The 20,961-nt window shown below is 36.0% G+C and overlaps 1 protein-coding gene across 1 annotated transcript in view; it reads right to left on the bottom strand.

The window, feature by feature from the left end:
- The window catches only part of NCAM2 (neural cell adhesion molecule 2), a 260,302-nt gene that overhangs the window by 233,342 nt on the left and 5,999 nt on the right, over positions 1–20,961 (bottom strand). The gene's annotated exons all lie outside the window — the stretch shown is intronic.

The raw sequence follows: 20,961 nt of genomic DNA, 5'->3' as shown, positions 1-20,961 counted from the left end.
AAAGCCTTCAGAAATACATTAACTGTTCAGAACCAAATTGCACTCATGCTTTCAAAATAACCGAAGTTTCAAATAAAACAAATTAAAATACCTACCTTAAGTCCATTTTAATAGTCAGACAGGACTTGCTAATTTCTGCAGGCATTACGAAAAATTCTTATAATCACTCTGTTTAGATTTACTAAATATTGAAGAAATTTAATGAATGGTTTTATGAAAAATAAAATTTCATGTCATAGCCCCAAACTTCATTAAAGGTCAATCTACACAGACACCTATAAAGAGCATCCATATAACCACAGCCATGTAGCAAAGACAACTGTTACTTTAGGGCTTAGAAGTTAATTTATAGAATTAGTTCTTATACCACCTCAGTCTAAACCCATAGATAAAAAGCAAGAACGTCACTTCAAAAACCACATATATTTTTGGCCATATTTCTGCTGTTCTCCTCTTTGCATTTTTCTTTTAATAAACTAGTTCGGGTTAAAATAGTTTAGTGAAGAAAAATACTTTCTGTAAAAACCTTTGTCTTTTTCTCAAAGAATCTCTTGTTTCTACTCTAAGCAATAAAAGTCCTAAGAACAGAGTTCAGTGCAAAGTTTTGAGCAAAGTTAAAAGTAAAAAAAAGTTGAAGTAAACATTGCCAATGGTATTAAATTACCAAGCCAATTACAAAAGACTTTTTTCCATATTTCCTAAGGACTTCACAAGCTCCAGATATTCTTACAACAGTGGTAGATTATATTACTAACCAATATTTGAAAACTTATAAAAATGAGGCAAAGGGCTATCAAATTTTCTCCAGTATTACCCTAAAAAATCTTGTTAGTCTAGACTTGAAGTGATCATTCTAGAAATATACAACACTTCTCAAACATCACTTCCAAACCTCCCTCTTCTTTAGTCCAGACAGCAAATGGAAATATTAAAGTCAAAGTCTCTGTATCCACCAGCACTGTGAAGGTAAACAAAATTACTATATTAATAAGTTGGTTGTATTTGATTCATTGTTTTTAAATGTAACAAGACAAAATAATTCACTCAGTATTTAAGAGCCTTTAAACCATTAAACATATGACTTGCTGTAAGTTTTTAGTTGCTAACTAGCTCTACATATGTGTTTGGGAGAAAATATTTTTCACAATTTCCTCAAAACTAGTCAGTTTTAGACTACCATAAGTACTTAGCATTTTTTGACAATATCAACAACGGAAAAGAAACCAACACCACAGTATTTTCCAAAGGAAAAACCTTAATTGTTTTCTAAAAACTCCCTGATACTATAAAAACTATCCCTATAATGATTAAGCTGGTCAAAGCAATTTCTAACACCCAGAGATGCTGGAGATTCCTTTTGTCATAGGAAGTATTGAAAATACAACATAATCTCTAACTTCCTTTCCAAACAAGAATCACTCTGGAGTGCTCTTGAAACTTGATATGTAAACACCACTTGAAAGGTGACTACTTGTGTGACAAAACAACTATTCAACTGTAGATAACTAAATAATTGCTTTCCCTCTAAGAATCTTAATCATAGATGGCTCTTCTTAATATGGAATTGATTGTACAGCTTTTATGTAAACTCTGTTCTTCTGACAACTGAATATGAAAAGCCAAGCTAAGTTCTTAAAAAGGGCTGCTCTGAAACTAATAGCTCCTATTATATTCTGTTGGCCCCACAACATCAGAAGTGAATGTTGGTGATATAGCAGTAGAGGTTGAATCTTCCCACCAACATCTCCTTACATTTTATTGCCATGTGACAGATGGCAGCGGAGGGGAAGTCTGACAGAAGAGTGTCTGATATGGAAGTGTGTATGAAGCAAAGGCGTGACACCGAACTCCAAGTGGCACCCCCTGACATTTCACTGACTCTTGCTGAACAATTACGAAGACCAACCAGTGCATGTAAGCATGGTGAGGCAGTGGGTGGTGCATTCCATCAGTGGCACTAGTGAGCTGCTGGTGAAATGCATAGCTAAATTCAGTAACTAAGTTGAGGAAAAAAAGCATTTTGTAGATGAGAATAGTTCTATCAAATTGTGTCAGTGTTCCCTTTGTATCTGTTGTTTCCATAGACATAAACAAGTATTATTACTTTCAGAGCAACCTACATATTCTGCTAAGTTGATATTGTGCTTATTCTTCTGAGGGAAAAAAAAAAAAAAAAAATCTTTCTTCACTGAGGAAAATCAGCACATCAGGAAAGAACACTTTGCAAGAGAATACAAAATTGTGCTTGAAGAAAACACATTATGCAAGCTTTGCACAAACTCATCCATATTTTATTACGACAGGAATAAGCAGAACGTACCTTACGCTTTTGAGTTTTGACTTTACCCATCAAAATACTTCTATTGCTTCCTTTTAAAATGCAATAATATAGGCATTAACGCAGCTATGCTAAAAGAGCTTTTTGCAACTGACTTCACTTTGAAGGCACTCCAACATGGGATACCTACAAGTTAAGTAGCCATCCAGTACTTCATTTTACATACAAGGCATACCACAGTTCAGTTTTAAAATATTTCATGCATATCTACAGGTTGTTTTAAGCAAGAAATGACTCATCTGATTTAATTAACTTTTATGTTATCTTTCTGCAAAATAAGAAGTGTTCCAGTTCTGCTTGTTAGTCTGTTGCTAGTTATGACATACTGCCACCAGGTGGAGATCACTTCATAGGAAGATGTCCATTTACATATTGTGACATTGGAGGGAATTTCATAACCTAAAATTACTATTGTAAAAGAAGTGTAAACAACCTCAATTAAAACTGCTTAACTTGGGCATACATCCTGTATTTACTTCAAATACAAGCTAATAGACACTGTATCTTACAAAAAAAAAATTCTGGAAGTTCTCTGATTTGATAAGTTTAGAACAAATTCATTACAAGAGCTCAGCAACTGCCAACAAAGCAGAGAACCACTCCAAATACAATCCTGTGATGATATGCCATCCCAGTGAGGAGAGGGGAGATGATAACCGCTTAGCATTATAGAACTGAGGCACCAGATGGGCTGCTTCTCTAACTTTTTTTCCCCCCCCCTCCCAAAGCCTGCTGAGCCACTGTTACATTGCAACTTCACAAGCCAATATGTAGATACCAGCAGTGAAAGCTATCATGAGGATTATAAGAAGTTAGGCTGGTGGAAAAGCTGATAATAAACTTCACTCCAAGTCAAAATTAAAAGCATCAAGCTTTCAATTTATCTTTACTTCAGATGCATAGTCAAGCAAAGATGGAGAGCACTGCTCATGCTAAGAATGCTCATTGATTTTTATGCCCAGCTGCAGATTTGCATACATTTTCAAATATTTACTATTACCCATGCCATATAAAACAAACAAGCTCAACTAACTGGTTATCAGTCTTTCCTTCCTATTCAGTATGTCATTTCCTATTATTTTTTGGTTTAGACCTTCAGGCCTTTAAGTAAACAAATATTCACCTTTGTAGTTATTTTTGAGAACACCCACTTTACCCTTTCTTCATGCTCATCTTTTCAAAGCAGGTACTTAAGAGCACTCTTTTTGCTTCAATCTGTAACATACAATTTCCTCTCTAGGCAGTGAGCACAACAGAACAGTGATATCAAGAGGCATATGATATTTAATTATACACTGCTACTTTTTTTAAAAAACTAAATTATAGCATTGCAAGCAGAGATAAACAAAAGATGAGCTACGTTAAAATATCTGCACTGTATTCCTTAAATGCAAGTTTTAATAGGTCATAGAATGAATAAGCAGCTATGAAAGCTAAAACTGCACATCTTGAAGGTGTTTTTTTTAATTTCAAGTAGCAAGTCATTTCTAAAATAGAAGCTCTCTCAATGAGTTAAAGATTTAGAGATTTCATTTGAAATTCAGTTGACATTTAATAGAAAGATTTATTTCTACTGAGGGATCGCTGATGGGATTGTACTGAGTAAGGAGGAACTAAACTGGAGATGTTATGCCAGTTATTGACTTAATATCAGCCTAGAAAACCACGTGAACATGAACCAGAGCTAGAATCCAGGTATCTCCAGCATTTGGAGAACTCCAGATCTGTACTAATGTTCCATAGATAGACATTCTTGTCAAGTGAAAAGCAATTACACGAAGCACATGAACTTGGAAGAGTTCAGCCCTCCAAGCTATAATCCAGGACCTTCTATGGCATGCTGGGACGTGCTCCAACACAAAGGCTAGGCATTGAAGCAATTACTAGTTAATAAACAGGATTCAACAGAATTAGGGGGAAAAAAAGATGATAAAAGGTAATCAGTATTCACCACAAACTGTAACTATAAATAATGCACTTGGATAAAGATGGATATTTTGATAGACTTTCATATAATACGAACTTCAACATTAGTAGAAACAAATTTATTTCCTTCACTGATAATAGCGATGGAAATTGGACTTTCCCAATTAGAAAAAATGTGGCAAATATACATAGATATCTAGCTTATGTTAATACAGTTAATAGCTACTAAAATACAAGTGACAGAGCAATGCAAGTTTAAATTAGAGCCCAAATAGCTTCAATTTGATGAAGGTGAGAAGAGCATCTTTCAGTAAAAGAAGGAAACTTCAAAATCAGGACAGTACATTCTGGCAAGGTTACTGCTGTTTCATAAGAGGATATTAAAAACAATGCAGATGACCCCCACATTTCATTTGTTCATCCTTTTAAGTTGACAGAACGAGCCTTCAACATGCTGGACATACTCAACTTGCAAGGCATTACAATTCCTGCTCTACTCTCTCTCTAGCATTTAGAAAACATTTATTTCAGACCATGAGTAAACTCTGTAGGCATACTTTCAAAGAACTACCAAAACACTACTTTTAATCTCAAATTCTAGACTAAGTTAATCATCACCAATTCATAACGAGATCATGACATGTATGAAAACAGAAGTAATTCTCACTGCGTGAGAATTCACTGAACAGATTTTACACATCTTGAAGTTCCAGAAATAATTTCCTGAACAAATAAATATGCTATTATTCAATAGGGATTACTGAAACTATTACATAATTAAATAGTTAGATGTACTTATTTACTAAATGCAATCTAAGAGGAAAAATTTTAAATTCCAAAACTAAATCAAGGAGTTCTTGAGGAGAACAGAACAACTTTAACTGAAACAATCTATTGACCTGCTACCGCAGGCACTGTATTACTCAGTTTTTTCCTCCTTAAAAGTCTTTTTTTTTTTGTTTTTTAATACAACCATTAAACTTCCAAGGCTGTTCTATTGTTTTCATAGATGAAAACAGTCTTTACATTTTCAGACTAAAATTGTTCAGTCAGTCCATAATCATCTGTCCCTGCACTGAGCACGTATTTCCAGTTCAAGAGGGAATAATTTTCCCTTCCACATACTGCTCCAGAATTTTCAGTCTTCAAGCATATCACCCTCTATTTTAAAGGATATAAGTCCATTTTCTTATGTTTTCCTCATCTTGCAAGAGCACTTACTCTTGCAAATGAATCACTAGATTTGTATACAGTTATTAAGAGAATAGAACTCATTGGAATCCTCCTTGGAATCTGGGACAACAGTATAATCACAAATGAAATTGTCTGTGAAAATTGCATGATATGATACATATTTACACAAATACAGCTTCACACACTGTTTCAAAACAAACAGAAAGCCTGAACCAGTCAGACATCTTTTCTTCTACCTTTCAAGCAAAAGTATAAGGATTTGCCACTGAATCCTGTTCCATTTCAGTTACAGGATCTGAGAAACTTGATTTACTGAGAGGCATCCCTGCCCACACACAGTAAAGCACATTTCTCTAAGGTCTCTTCCAAATCATTCTATGGATTATGATTTCAATATGATAGGAGATTATTCACTGTATGCAACAGAGAGCACAGCAGTAGCATCAGAGTAGCAAGGCCCCAGGCTGCAGCAAGTGAGGATTAGCTTAAATGCAACACTTGTGGACACACAAATAAAGAAGCTGCTTACCATCGGGCTCCAGGTATGCAGGGATCCCTTACCTCCACTATCAGCCCTTAAATGGATCCCCAGGGAAGGGATGGATCCTGGCTCTATCCCTTCCAGTCACTTAGCTGCACCTGAGCTCCCCTGGGGAGCTTCTCACCAGGTGCTCAATCACTGCATCAGGCCATGACTTAGCATTTCCACTATATCTCCCCATTCATTTTCACTTCACTTACATTGCAGAAACTACCATTATCTCCACATTCCAATGCCTTTTTTTTTTTTAATTCTTTCTTTTCCTTACAAAAAACTTGATATTGGAATAAAACAGTACTGAGCTCCTGAACTCAAGAAAATGAATGCATGTGACACCCTTGAACTAATTCCACTATAATCAGCATCTCACGAAGAGTTACAAAACGTAGTGATAGAAAATAATGGTGAAGCTAGTTGAGCTTTCAGAAAGAAGTGAGCTAGAAGCATTTAATTTTATTGGAAGAGAGTCTGGATGCCAAATCAACATTACCACATTTCTTGATATATTCCTCTCAACTTTTTTTTTTTTTTTGTATCTTAAGACTCACAGATTTTTCCACCAGAAGATGAAGGGGGTGGAAGGAAAAAAAAAAAAAAAAAAAAGATGTGTCACAGGAGGAGAGAGCCATGCCTGTCTTCCACCATGCATGCTGTTCTTAAGTTGAGGATAAACAAATGCAGCTCATGACTCATAACTACTGTTCTACAGATAGAAATACTACTGTTCCGCAAAATTACGCATTTTGAACATTAAACTAGTGATTCATGCATAGGGTAAGTCACTGTCTGAAGTCTCTTATTAAATCAAACAGTACTCCATTGTAAGAAGAGAATGAGGGGAATGGGGTGGCAGAGTAGGGTCCTGGAAGAACAGATTGAATAAGTACCAAAGGAATGAATCTACAGATCCACAATCTACACAGTAGGTATAAATACTACTTTACTGTATAATCTACTCCACTGTCAATCAGTTGAGAAGATTCAATTCCACAAATTGATACAGAAAGTCTATATTCTCTAGCTACGCAGAAACATTACGCATCTTCCCTCTTCATTTTCTTTTTAAGTTACATAACTTGTTTTAAAAATAGTTAAGCACATGATTTCCGCCTCCTCACCCCTCCCCCTCCCCCAACTCCTTGCATTTAACAACTCACTTAGTACAGCTAGCTGGCTGTCAATGCGTAAAGTAATTTTAATATTCAACATTCTACAGATATACGTTTTCCAGAGATTTTCTGTTCTTTTTATATAGCAATATAAATTTTCACTTCAAGTTAAGGTTACTGACTTTTCATTGCACCACCTCCTGTCTTTGCTTTGCCTAACAGGTAATTCAAACTTTTCAGTCAATGTAACTTAAAATAACAGAGGTCAAATCAGCCAGTCAACAAAAATAATTCTGCCTCTTTGCACCTAGCACCTGTCATCACTATGATAAAATAACAAAATCTGCTTTCTTACAGGTAATATTTATTAATGTGTTACAGCAAGACAGAAGAGACAATAAACTTTAAGATCTAATTATGAAAAAAAAGTCAAAAAACGCAGTTTGCATTGCAAAGCTTAGCTCCTGCTGGGACAGTTCATTCAAAATTTAGAAAAAAGTCTACATGAAGCTTAAATAACAAAGTACATAACTTTAAGGTATTTACAGCCAACTGCTCATTTTCCACCTGCAGAACAAAATGTATTGAAAATAATACAAAGCATTAACATCCAATTGTTGTGTCTTGGTGTAAACAGTATGCAAGCAAAAAGAGACATGGCCAATGTGAACACGTATATATGTCTGTGTGGAAGAAGAGCATCATTACCTCACTTCCATAAAAAGGTTATTTTGCAGTTTGCTTTGCACAAAGGTAACTTTCATACTCTCTGGTTCCTTAAGTAAGCTCAGGCATTTTGTTTCTTGTATTATTCTTTTTTCTACCTAATGTCAGATATTTTTTAAATCGTTCCAGACAAATTTAATTGTTCTGGATAGTTTTGTTTTGCTTTTCACGCAGGCAACATAGTCTTTAATACTGAATAATATAGTGTATTGAAGGCAATTGGTCATAATTTGGTCATCTTCCTTACACAGTGATTTCACATGTTTTGATTTGAAGAGTCTGTTAAGTATTTTTGTCTACCTAAAAATCACTCCAATAATTGATTTTTCACCCCCCTCTCTTCTGGTAGTTTTAAACCCCTGAGTATTTTAGATACACAACTATTTTAACTGTTTTTGCCTTTTAACTAGCTGCTAACTGGTCAAAAAAACAATGAACTGTATTTTGTAAAAGCTGACACGTTTAGAAGGTAATCTACTGACATAGTTTTGGCAGCTATCCCAGTCCAGGGAAAAAAGAATGTATGGATTGAAACTACTTTGCATTCTGGTCAGAAACACACACTAGCAACATGACAACGAACTTTGCACTCAGAAAGATCCCTCTTTTAGAAAACCGCATAAAGGCTACAGATTAAATACAACTTCTAGTTTACCAAACTGACAGGCTTGATGTGCAAGATCCCCAATCAAGATTACAAAAAACAAGGTACATACTACATGAAACAATAATATCTAATAAGATTAGCTGTTATTTTATCAAGCAGCTTATTTTAAATACACATGAAAAAAGGTTTTTTCACCTAAGAAACAGCAAGGACACTTTTTACTAGAACACCCATATTTTAGCAAAAGAGATATATACACATTTAAAAAATCCAAAAAAAATTAGAAGCACTCAGTTCTAAAATTTCCTCAAACATAGTGTACCTTACTGGAGAAAATTCTAAATAAGGAGCAGTTTCAAAAAAAAAAAAAAAAAACAGATATTAAAGATCTAATTGAACAGATAAGTTATTCCCTCCCCCCCCAAAAAAAAATACCAAAAAGGATGCTCAAAACAGAAATCCATTTTATTTGCAAAATGGGTTAATGCGAGTGTTTTTCATGGTTCTGTCAGCCAATGTCCTTGCATGCTGACCCAGTCGCATTGCTTTTACCAGCAGAGTAACTCTATGCTTAAACACTATAAACAACAATACTGATTTAACTTGTTTGTGTTAGTATAAGTTATGCTTTTCATCATTAAAGTAGTCCCCGAAGAAGAAAAATATTTTCTTCTTTCCAGCCCTGTGGAACCCAGGAGAGGTATAATGCATGTTCTAATGGACCTCATCAGTGCCACATATCCACAGCTCTCATGCTATCATCACTGTCATAGTTAGGAAGATACCAAAAACATTCCTTTCAGTACTTAAGCAAGAACACATTAAAAACAAAATCAAAGCACAAGTAAAGTTAAATAAATGTTTACTGACTTCACTGACAACTATACAAATGCATTTGGAAGGCACATCATGATTTCTCCAAGCCATTTGGGGAAAAAGTGTAAGCATGAATATGTGCTCTGCAGAAAGCAGCAATTGATTTTACAAACTTGTGAATATGACTGGTTTTCAGTGTCATTTCAACAGTCCTTAGATGCAGGTTTAAAGGTTCTGCTGACATTTTGAGCCTTAAGCTCTTCGCATTGTCAGTGGTTAAGAATTTTGCTATAATCCAATACATTCAGCTATAGCTGAACAAATAACCTGTTGAAGTTAGTAAGTCTCATAATTACAGCTTCACTCTTTGCTTTTTACAACCTTCTTCTCATTCTTGTACTACTTTTCTTCAAGACTTTAAATAAGTTATACTGCTGTTCAAATAGCTAATCCCATTTACAGCAATAGATGATCACTTATGTGTACAAACAATAAAGGGAATACACAAGTTTTGGTCTTGTAATCAGGGAAAATGTATTCCAGAGAGCATTTTACAGTCCTTACTTTTACTGTGTGTGGATTAAAGCATCTACGTAGCCTGTAGCAGCATTCAGTACACTGTAAAACACCAATTCAAAACGTTTGCATAAATAATGTTATTGCTTGCTTTTATGTCACCAGTTGTTCAATTCATATAGTTTTATTTAGTGTTTTTATACTAGTATTGTATGACCCTAAAACTTACTGCAAAACAGCAATGTCACACTGTACCACTTTTATTTAAAAGGGGAAAAAAACATCCATAAGACAAAGAAAGGTTCATCTTAACTTCAAAACTAGAAACAAAACTCAAGACTACAGCTGTCTAGTCTGGCAATTTCACAGAATTACAGGATGTCAAGGATTGGAAGGGCTCTCAAAAGATCACCTAGTCCAATCCTCCTGCTGGAGCAGGAACACCTAGATCAGGTCACACAGGAACACATTCAGGCTGAGTAAGCTGAGTTTGTAAGCAAAGGAAAAAAATTTTGTCAGATTCTGATCTTACTGATACTGACAGCATCTTTCTTGTCCAATTTCAATCACTTGCAGTGATAGCCACTTAACATTCAAAACCAGCCTGAAACACCAAAACTGCCTCTTTGGCCATAGAAACAAAACAGTGTTGTTACTCATTTTCATTCTTCAAAAGAATCATGAGTGCTTTTACTTCAAAACTACAAAAAACCTAAAAAAGAAAAATAATTTCTGACACAGAATACAGAAAAGCATCAACAAGTATACTTACGTTTTGCTTCATTATTGTCTCTAAAGTGAAATGTTCCATTGGTTAATTTGCAGATTTCAGTAAGAAAGGACAAATCACCACCCCAATCACACTAGCCACAGATTAAACCTATTTAAGGCAGCTGCTGCAATCAGTGTGTATACCCCCTAAAGAACAGAGGAAATCAGCTTACAGTCAACACATTTTCATGCCAGTGTTGACTCTAAATCTTATCACAGAAGAAAAGCAGGATGACTGTTGAAGCTCTGGACTGAAATTAAAAAAGCTAATTCAATTTTGGATTCACGGAGGACTTGAACATGAACAAGGTCAAACATTTGTGACTCAGTTCATGCCAGTAACTTGGGAAATCTTAATAAGAAAAATCCAAGAGAGGAGTATGACTTCACTCATTTTGAGAAGTACTCACATGCTCACTTTAATGAAAAAAAAAAAACAATTTTTTTTTTTTTTTAACCAAAACCATGAAAGTAAATTCAAACAGTTCTATTTTACAGGCTAGGACAGAACTAAAGCAAGATACACAACATTAAGAGAATTATCAGCAAAGGTGCAACACCATCTCTTTATAGTGCTTGAATTAGTTGATCCAGAGTACATGTTTATGTGGTCCAATATGTAAAATCCCAAGGCATAAATAAAGTTATCTGAACTAAATCACAAGTATTCCCAACAAGAGGAAACAGGTTTTCTAACAAGAAGACTAGAATGCCTTAGACATCATAAAAATAATTCTTCCCTATTTAAATGGGTATCTAGTCTATTATCTAGAAACGGTATTTAATCTACCAAATTTGACCTACAGATTTTTTTATGGAGAACAGTAAAACTTTTTGACAGAAGATTAACAATAAAATAATAACTCAGAATATTTTCTAGGATTTAGTGAAGCTTGATTTTCCTTTCTCACTACTAGTTCAATTTCAATCTAGCACTGAACTGTCTTCTAAAAGGATATGGTTTTATTTTTGCTTCATGAATATATATTGTACAGGTACTCACAGTTTGCACAACTCTTACATTTTTAATGCTGAAGTTATAGATGTGCCAAAGTATCCAAATTCTGCTGCTGCACAGTGTAGAATTTCTGAAGATAAAGCTAATTTGGAAACCAACCAATTATCATCCACACTGTTCATGCTGTACACACTGAACTCTTACAAATAGTTCCTTCACATTTTTATGGGGCAAAAAAAAAAAGAGGTTGGAGCAAAGCAGTGATAACAGTGTGACTGCCTACTGGTACCCTCCAGGTGCTTGGTACCTGGCCCACAAAAATATTTAGCAATGATTTTTTATTTTACACAGACCACTGATTATATTATTATGGCAGATACAGGTCCCTCTTTTACTACCAGATCTATCTGTGCAGCACCTATTATCAGAACAAAAACTCTGGTATAACAGACCTGGTAATGCCCCTACTCAAGCAGGAGCATTGACTCAAGATTTTAGTGTTGCCTGTATATTACCACGGAAGGTGAATTTACTGCAGCTGGTGACAACATTTATCTTCATAGAATGGCTTCAGCTGGAGAGAATCTTAATCTTCTACTTCCAACCCCTCTGCCACAGGCAGAGTGGCCAGCCCCTCCATCAGCTTGCCCAGGATCCCATTCAACTGGTCTTGAATGCCTCCAGAGATGGGTCATCTACAACCTCTCCAGGCAACCTGTTCCAGACCCTCATCATCCCCTCAGTAAAGGATTCCTTCCTAACATCTAACCTAAATCTACCCTCTATTAGCTTAAAGCAATTCCCCTTGTCCTATCACTATCAGATCATGTAAAAAGTCAGTCTCTATCCTGCCTTTAAGCTCCCTTCAAGTACTAGAAGTTTGCAATGAAATACTCCAGCCCTCCGATTGTCTTCATGGCCCTCCTCTGGACCTACTCACACAGTTCCACATCCCTACAGTACTGAGGGGACCCAGGCTTGAACACAGTACTCCAGGTAGGGCCTTACAGAAAGGTGGAATAGAGGGTAACAGTCACCTCCCCCTCCCTCCTGACCACCCTCTTTTGATGCAGCCCAGGATACTGCTGACCTTCCGGATCACAAGAGCACATTGCTGGCTCGTGACCAGCTTTTTATTCATCAGGATCTTCAAGTCCTTCTCTGCAGGATTATTCTCTGTGAGCCCTTCTCATGGCCTGTATAGAGACCTGGGATGACCCTGCACTTGTTGAACCTCAATAGAGTCTCACGTTTTCACTTTTTGAATGTGTCCACGTCCCTCTGGATGGTGTGCTTCCCTTCTGTTGTGTCAACTGCACCACACAACTTGGTGTCATCAGCAAACCTACTACAGGTGCACTCAGTCCCACTACCTATGTCATTGAGAAAGATGTTGAAGAACATTGGTCTCACCACTGACCCCCACGGAACAACTCTCATCACCAGCCTCCACTTGAACACAGAGCCACTGACAACAACTCCTTCTCTATGACCAGTTGCTTTATCCACTTAGTAGTCCAGCCTTGAAATCCACCTCACTCTAACACAGAGATAAAAGTGTGGTGTGAGACCACGTCAAACACCTTGCACAAATCCAGATAGACAACATCAGGTGCCCTTTCTTTGTCTTTCTTTGGCACTAATGCCATCACTAATGCCACTAGATTGGTCAGGCATGATCTGCCCTTGATGCAGCTGTGCTGATTATCTCAGATCACCTCCACATCTGCCATGTATCTTAACATCTCTTCCAAAAGGATCCACTCCATGATCCTCCCAGACAGACATGAGGCTGACCAGACTATAGCTGCTCAGGTTTTCTTTTCTCTTCCTTTCCTTAATATGAGAGTGATGTCTCCCTTTTTCCAGTTACATGGGACTTCACCTGACAGTCATGACTTTTCAAGTTTGATGGAGATCAGCTTGGCAACCACATCAGCCAGTGGCTTCAAAACCCTGGGGTGCATGACATCTGACCCCATAAATTGTACACATTCAGCCCCATGAAGTGATCTCAGACATGCTCTGGTCTTACAGAGATTTTGCTCTGATTCCCACTTAGAACTTCAGGAAAATGATAGGTATGAGAAGCCTTACTGGCTGTAAAGACTGAGGCAAAGAACTTGTTAAGTACCTCAGCCATCTCCATGCCTGAGAAGGTCTGCTCTGCCTTTTCATTTATCAGAGGCAGGTACACTCTCCTTTGCCCGTCTCTTCTACCAAATATGTATAAAAAAAATCCCTTCTTGTTGTTTTTCCACATCTCTTGCGAAGTTCAATTCCATCTGTACCTTGGCTTTCTTGACTCCATCCCTATGCTTTTCCTTGACAACTTATAAGCAGTGGAAGCAGGGATACTTTTCCATTTTTCCCTCTTCAGTCTGATTAGCAGGTCCTTGCTCAGCCACACCGATTTCCTGTCTCATCTGCCTGATTTCTTATTCCGGGAGAAGGAGAGCTCTTGCGCTCTCAAAGGCATCTTTAAAGCACTGCCAGCTCTGTTCTGTTCTTTTGTCCCTAAGGACAGTTTCCCAGGGATTTCATCCAGCAATTCCTTAAACAGCCTAAAGTTCACAGTCCTGACTCTACTCTTTGGCAAGCCTCAAGACCACACTCCACTAGGCCACGTTCATCATAGTCCAGGGTGCCTCTAATCTTAACCTCTTTTATGACCTCTTCTGCACTGGTGAGCAACAGGTCCAGCAACACTCATTTCTGGTGGGTCTGTCCAATACTGAAACCAGAGCTGTTGTCAATGAACTCCACCATTATTAGCTGACAGCTTGCTAGTTCTTTGCTATTGCAAGTATCAGCATTAGCTAATTATACTGCATTAGGACTAAATTTAATCCAATAAGCCATTGGCTTGATTAACTAGGAATTAGAATAAACATGAAAAATTGCATCACAGAATCACATGGTTTTAGACATATTGATCACTGCCCATTAGAGTAACTGTGGAATCATCAAGCCCAATTAGTGCATATACATTCCTCATGTTTCCAAAAAAAAAATCTCTTACGATGACACAGATGAAGAGTCAACTTACTCAAATCAGACAACTAAAGAATAATCTCATCTGCCTGGTTAGCCTCCATACCTTCATTTTGGAGGAAGTGGTTGTACAGTATTATTGGATTCTGTCTTATTTGTCGCTGCACTCTCTAATGCCTATGTGTTATCAGAATGCAGCACACTTCAGCTATCTTCCAACAGACTACATCCCAGCTCAAGCCACAAAGGAGAGGAACAAGTGGAAAAGTAAAGATCACAGCTTGAACAGGTGACTAGCCCCTGAGAAGAAAAAAAAAAAAACAAACTTGTGTTAGCTTGGGAACACAAATAAATTGCCTTTAGCTTCAGCATGTGAGAGCGTTGTGAGAAACTGCTCTTTAGCCATAAGTATCCTTGCTTTTTATGAATGACCTTGCATATCCTGATATAGGATGTGTTGTTTTCCATTACTATACATATGGCTACAGTACTAAGAGGAGATCAGAAGACATTTTGCCAGGCTGACACCACCAGTATATACTGGAGATAACCCCAGGGCAGATGCTATATTGGCCAGCCACCACTGGTACTAAGAACTTGGCAGAGACTTGACTGGCCAGCCACCTCTGGTTCCAAGAGTACCTCTCTACTGAAGTTGCATGTTAACTTGCAGCTGCTACTATCTTCAGGATCAGCAAACCTTACACAGAAGCTTACACTTGCATTACAGATGGACAGTGTATTTTTAGGAACACAGTTTGAAATCTGTATTCTGATAATAAATGCATTTTACTTGGTAATCACAACCAACAAGTCACATACTTCATTCCTTAGATCAGCTTTTTTTTTTTTTATTTATCTTGCCAGGTTTTTTCTGTAGATCATGGACACTACAAAATGCAAAAAGGCTGAAACCAAAAGTTTTAACGCAAAAATATTTACCTCTATGACATCACACCTCAAAAATGCAGCTTTGATTATGCAGTTACACCATCCAACGTAACTGAAAAGAAGCACTGCTTGAGAAGAGAAATCCTGCCAATAGAAGTAGGGCAAAGCTGAGTTAATTGAATGAATCTTTGAGAAAGTAAACTGTTCCCATGCTTATTTTCCTTCTTGTAAGGCATTGGGATCACAGAGGTACTTCTGTAATTTAAAGACTAAAAAACAGAATCATTTAAGTAATAAAAAAAATAAAGCCTTACACAAAAATATTTCATGAATGATTAAACTTAGACTGAAAGAATGTTTGTTTTGTAGAAAAGCGTTGTCAAAAATAGCTTTTGCTTTGCTATGTTTTTTTTTTTCCCTAATAAATCCTTCAAAAAATTCCTACTCATTTTTCCTGTTTTAATAATTCCTTGTCACAGATCTGCAGCTATTTCTAGGACAGAGTTGCAAGATTATAAAGAAGGTCATGTTTTGCAATATTATTTTTTAAAAAGTTATTGCTCAAATTATCATATAAGATCAGAACATTCACAAATACCACATGTGGTTACAGGTCAAATAAGCCATCTAACAGTTGTGAAAACGCCAACATTGTCTCTAAGTAAAGCCTGTTTTCTAGTCTTAAGATTGAAGCCTTCCAGAGCTTTTATGTGAAATTTCGTGAGAGAAACTGAAAATAACTGAGCTATGCAAACAAAACATGATATAGATATAGATAGATAGATTTTTTTTTTTTTAAGAAAAACATCCTCATCTCCCACTGCCCAGAAAAAAATATAAAAAAATCTCTCCTTTGATTAAAGCACACATCTTTAATAAATATTAAGCGTTTGGTGTTATCTCCTTCTTGCTGTCCGAGTTATCCATTTTCCTCCTCATTAAAACAGTGATTTTTCTAATTAAATGTCTACAAATATAGTTAGAAAATTCATTACACTATTTTCAGAGGTAAAAAACAGAGTACTGCTGTGCAGATAGATTGTTTTAGTGGTTGACAAATACAAATATTACTTTAAAACCTGCATGGCACGTGTAATAGATCCAGTGTGGATCTATAAACAGTATAAAAGGTTTTCCACAGGGCTGGTTTTCATTAAGTTCAAAGTGGAACATACCTAAAAATTTTTACATGATTGAATCCAGTGAACTCAGTAGTCTCTAAAATAATCAAAAACTTAACTTGCATTAAGCAATATCAATATTTACTAAATATAAAAATACTCAGAATAGTGTTCTACAATAATATTCATAAAATAAAATAATTTTTTGTAAGTCTTCAGTCCATTCAGTGACTTCAGTCATTTTATGCAGTATAATTAATGATAAAGAAACCAGTATCAAAACTCCCATCCAACAGGAAAGAAACTCTCTCTGTAAAGAATTATTTCTCAGTTTTATTTACTCATGAATAGCTAAAAGAGAAACATTTACTATTCATAGGAAAGCATTTTCTTCCAAAGTTTTTTTTTCTTCCTCCCCAGAAGCAATCATATCCCCAACCAAATTTGCTCAAATTCACTACTGCATCTAAGGAGCAAATATAACATGGCACCTATAAAGGCTGCATGCACAGATAGTTCTTTCCTGAGGTCTCAGAACACATACAAGAATCTTAACTAACATTAACATTTGTAAGTGACAGAAAAAGTAAACATAATATCAAAATTCATTTTTAATATAAGCAGCATGTAAGCAAATTACAATTCCATGTTCTTTCAATTGCATCATACACTCAAATTAAATCTACTACTACCATCACCAAATTACATGAACACCTGTAATTCTACTTCTAAGAAGGTTAAAATTTCAAATAAGTCTACAGTGACTTTAGGGGAACTGTACAGGAAAACACCACGATATTTCCCAGACTCAGTAACATGAATCTATGCGTATTCTGGTTGCAAAATGCAAAACTCCTCACAGAAATGTAATGCAAAAGGTGCTGGGGAAGATTATTTTGACTAAGTGCTAAAAAGCTGTTGAACCCAATGTCCGTAACTGCCATAAACAGGCAGAAATCCATTTCATATCTATCATTCAGACAGAACGCTTACAGACCTACAGGCATGCTCTGAATACTAAACATCCAAGGAAGAATTCTGACTAGTCACAGAACAAAAGTAACAAGTAAATCACATCTCTCAAAAAAAAAAAAAAAAAGAACAAAAACAAATGGTGATTTTATTTATTTCTACACTGAACAGTAAACTCCCCAATGCAGCTATGCCTGAACAGGAACAACCTAATGGCACATAACTAATAACTGCACAAGGCTCAACTTACTCATATGCTCCTGGAGGGGGGAAACAAAAGTCAGGGCCTTACAATAAGACTTTTTTCTTAACTATTAAAATAAAAGCCATCTTTTTTTGTCTCACATCTTGAATAGAATCTGGTTACATCAGAACATAATTTCAGATCTTAGTTCTTCTCTGCTGTTGGATTACTGCTCTGCTTTATCAGTGCTTCTTCATAAACATGCCTACTACTTACATATACATGGAGTCAGAGCTTGATTTTCTATTCTTCACTAAGTTGAAATTCCCGCACACACAGTAGTTACACAACTCCCAAAAGCTTCAATCAGGCCCTGAAAGCTGCAATCAGTATAACCCCTGAAACAGCACTCTTGATACACAAGCCTCCCACCGACTTCAGTTCTATGATCACAGGTATGCACAATTCTGTCAGCAGAACTCACCTCACATAATATAATTTTCTTAAAATAAACGGTGAAGGCTGAAGATAAACTCTGCATTCATATTACACAACAGGCGCTGCCTACTGGAAAAAGCCTGCAGTTCTTCATAAATCTGAAGTTAGAGTATTATTTTGCAAATGCAGAGTATACGAACTATTGTTTTATTCACAAAATTCAAATTATTATTGGTGATAATGTCCACTTAAGTATAATTCACCTATAATTTCAAATCCAAGACTAGAGTCACATTATTAAAATTGAGGGGCAAAAAGTAATAAAACTAAAAACTAATAAAAACAAACTTAATTCTACTGTGAAATACAAGTGTCTGACAAAATCATTTAAGCAACTGCAAAAGCCAAAGTGTTCTTCATTTTTATCTTTGTAATTATCTATTATTTTGTGCATGTAAACACATATATAACTTAAGGCTCCATTTCCCAAGATCAATTTCCTTTCACTTTTGAACATGTGATAAGAAATATTCAAAGACACAGAAAAAAGGTTTCAGATAGCCAAGCATCTGATTTATTTTATTTTTTTTAATGTCTTCCTAGAAATGGCTTAGTAGGGCTCAACTGTTCTCTATAAACATTCAGACATCTAGTCACATCAGCAGGAACTGCAAAAGGTAGTAAGGAAGAAACTCCAGCAATTCGTACCATGTTCAGAAATAGTTTCTGCTATGGAAAACCGACAAAGGATGAGAAACACTGGAATAATAATGTCTACAAAGTATCATTCAGCAGTCTGAAAGTCACTTCTCTCTACATCAACAACATTCACATGGAACATTTATGTCTCTTGAGACAATCTCCTGGGACATTCCAGAAACTCACTGCATGTAATACTTCAATAAATTAATAAAGACCATCTTAAGAATAATCATGCTCCTTCCTTCCCACTATTGGAACGCTCCAGAGTTGCTGCTTTTTTGACCAGTAATTTATATTTGTACTGGACATTCTCTGGTCTGTTCAGACATTTATTCTTGTATCATGATTCTAACTGCCTCCGTGCTTTCCACATATTCATTCCTGGAGTTTTCTTCCTTGCAATTAAGCCTCTCAGCATTTATTTTACTACATTAACTGCTCAGAAACCTTCGCCCCCACAACATCAATTACAGCCCTTCCCATCCCCAGAAGAATACAGTCTTATAAACAAAGAGGTTGCTTACAATTAGTCTGATGCAGATGAGATTAAAGTAATTTAACTATCTAACAAATGGTAATGTAAAGATAACCACTACCAAAACGCTAGGAAACTAAGTACTAAGGGAAAAAGAAAACTAGGAAAGAAACTAGATAGCGTACTAAAGCCTCTAAGAAGTCCACAAATACAGTACTTAATCCTAACGCCTCTTAGAATAGCTTCTCTAGTAGAGCTTCTCTATGGTACGTATGATGTCACAGAAAAGGTGAGTAAAGAATTATTGTTCATTACACTTCATTTGCATAATCTACTCCTTAGATTACTTTAAACACAGCAACTAAGCAACCTAATGTGCATTTTTTTTTTTTTTTTCAGTCTCTCTTCATCTTCCTGAAGAGTCACTGACAAGGCACCAAGTAGATCAGAGTATCAAAAGGTTTAGAAACAAATTCACACACCAGAGATTTTTTGAGATTATTAAGGAAAATCACACAGACATAACTTGAGAAATCCCCAAATGCTATAGAGTGAACCAACAGAAGTAACATACTACTCATTCTATACTTATCCTGTTTCCTTCCACATTGTCTTTAGTACCTCAGATCACAAGGTCAGAATATATCAATTCTGACTTGGTAGGCACATAAATTTGTTTAATAACTTCAAAAACAAAGCTGCATCGTATTACTTCTGCTAACTGGCCAAAAGTACATTTAAGACACCCTTTCTTTTCTACTTTCTCCTCCAATCTCTGATATTTAGTTTATTTTGCTTTGATTAATAAGATAACAAAAAGACAAACAATCGGCACGGTAACACTGCCACTACAATTACATCTTTTGTGTTGTGAAGAAAATTCACATTATACAATCAGGACACTATTTCACAGCAAGAGACAGAATAAACTCTTATCTCTTCACACCCATCTACAACACATGCTAAAAGGTTCTTCATGCACTGCTTTATGCTTCCTTTTCAGTACTCTATCATTTTAAGTATAGACTTGACTTCAAACAAGTCAAATTCAACTGCAGCACGATGGTCTGTGAAATTAATGGGTTTGCAATTGCTTGCAGCTTGACTGAATATTGTGCAAAGCATTGTAGTAGTAAGAAAATTGATGGCAACGATTTTATTTTAAAACTGAATTCAGACTATGCTTCAAATGGTACCACTTGGGCAAAGCCATGAGGACAGCAACTCTATGAATTTCATACATTAATTCCAAGTAAGAATTTCAGCTTATAGCCAAACAATTGGTATTTGTTACTTAAGCTAATATTAAACTGAATATTTATGCTGCAATTGTAGCTCACTGGAAAAGTCATTTTGAGAAGGAAATTTTCATTCACATCCTAATATTTTATTCATGTGCTACAAGTTTATTATGTATTACTTTGCTTATTTCTGGACTGTGAAGTTATTCATCAACCTTTGTCTGCTGTTTAGCAACACTACTCAAATGATTAGAATAGTAAATAGAAAGCAGTGTATGCTTCTAAAAGCACAAAAAAAGATAGAAAAATGGCTGCTTCTGCTCTCCTCTACCCTTTTCTCTGGGGAAAAAAAAAGCACTACTATATCTTAAATGAATATGTTGATGCTTTATGCTTTTTATGCAGAGCTAGCTCTTGAAGGAACACATGTAGGACGTGGAT

This window comes from Meleagris gallopavo, chromosome 1, assembly GCF_905368555.1.
Source record: "Meleagris gallopavo chromosome 1, MGAL_WU_HG_1.1, whole genome shotgun sequence".
NCBI lineage: Eukaryota > Metazoa > Chordata > Aves > Galliformes > Phasianidae > Meleagris > Meleagris gallopavo.
Note: the sequence above shows the minus strand (reverse complement) of the source record. Positions and strands in the feature narration are given on the sequence as shown.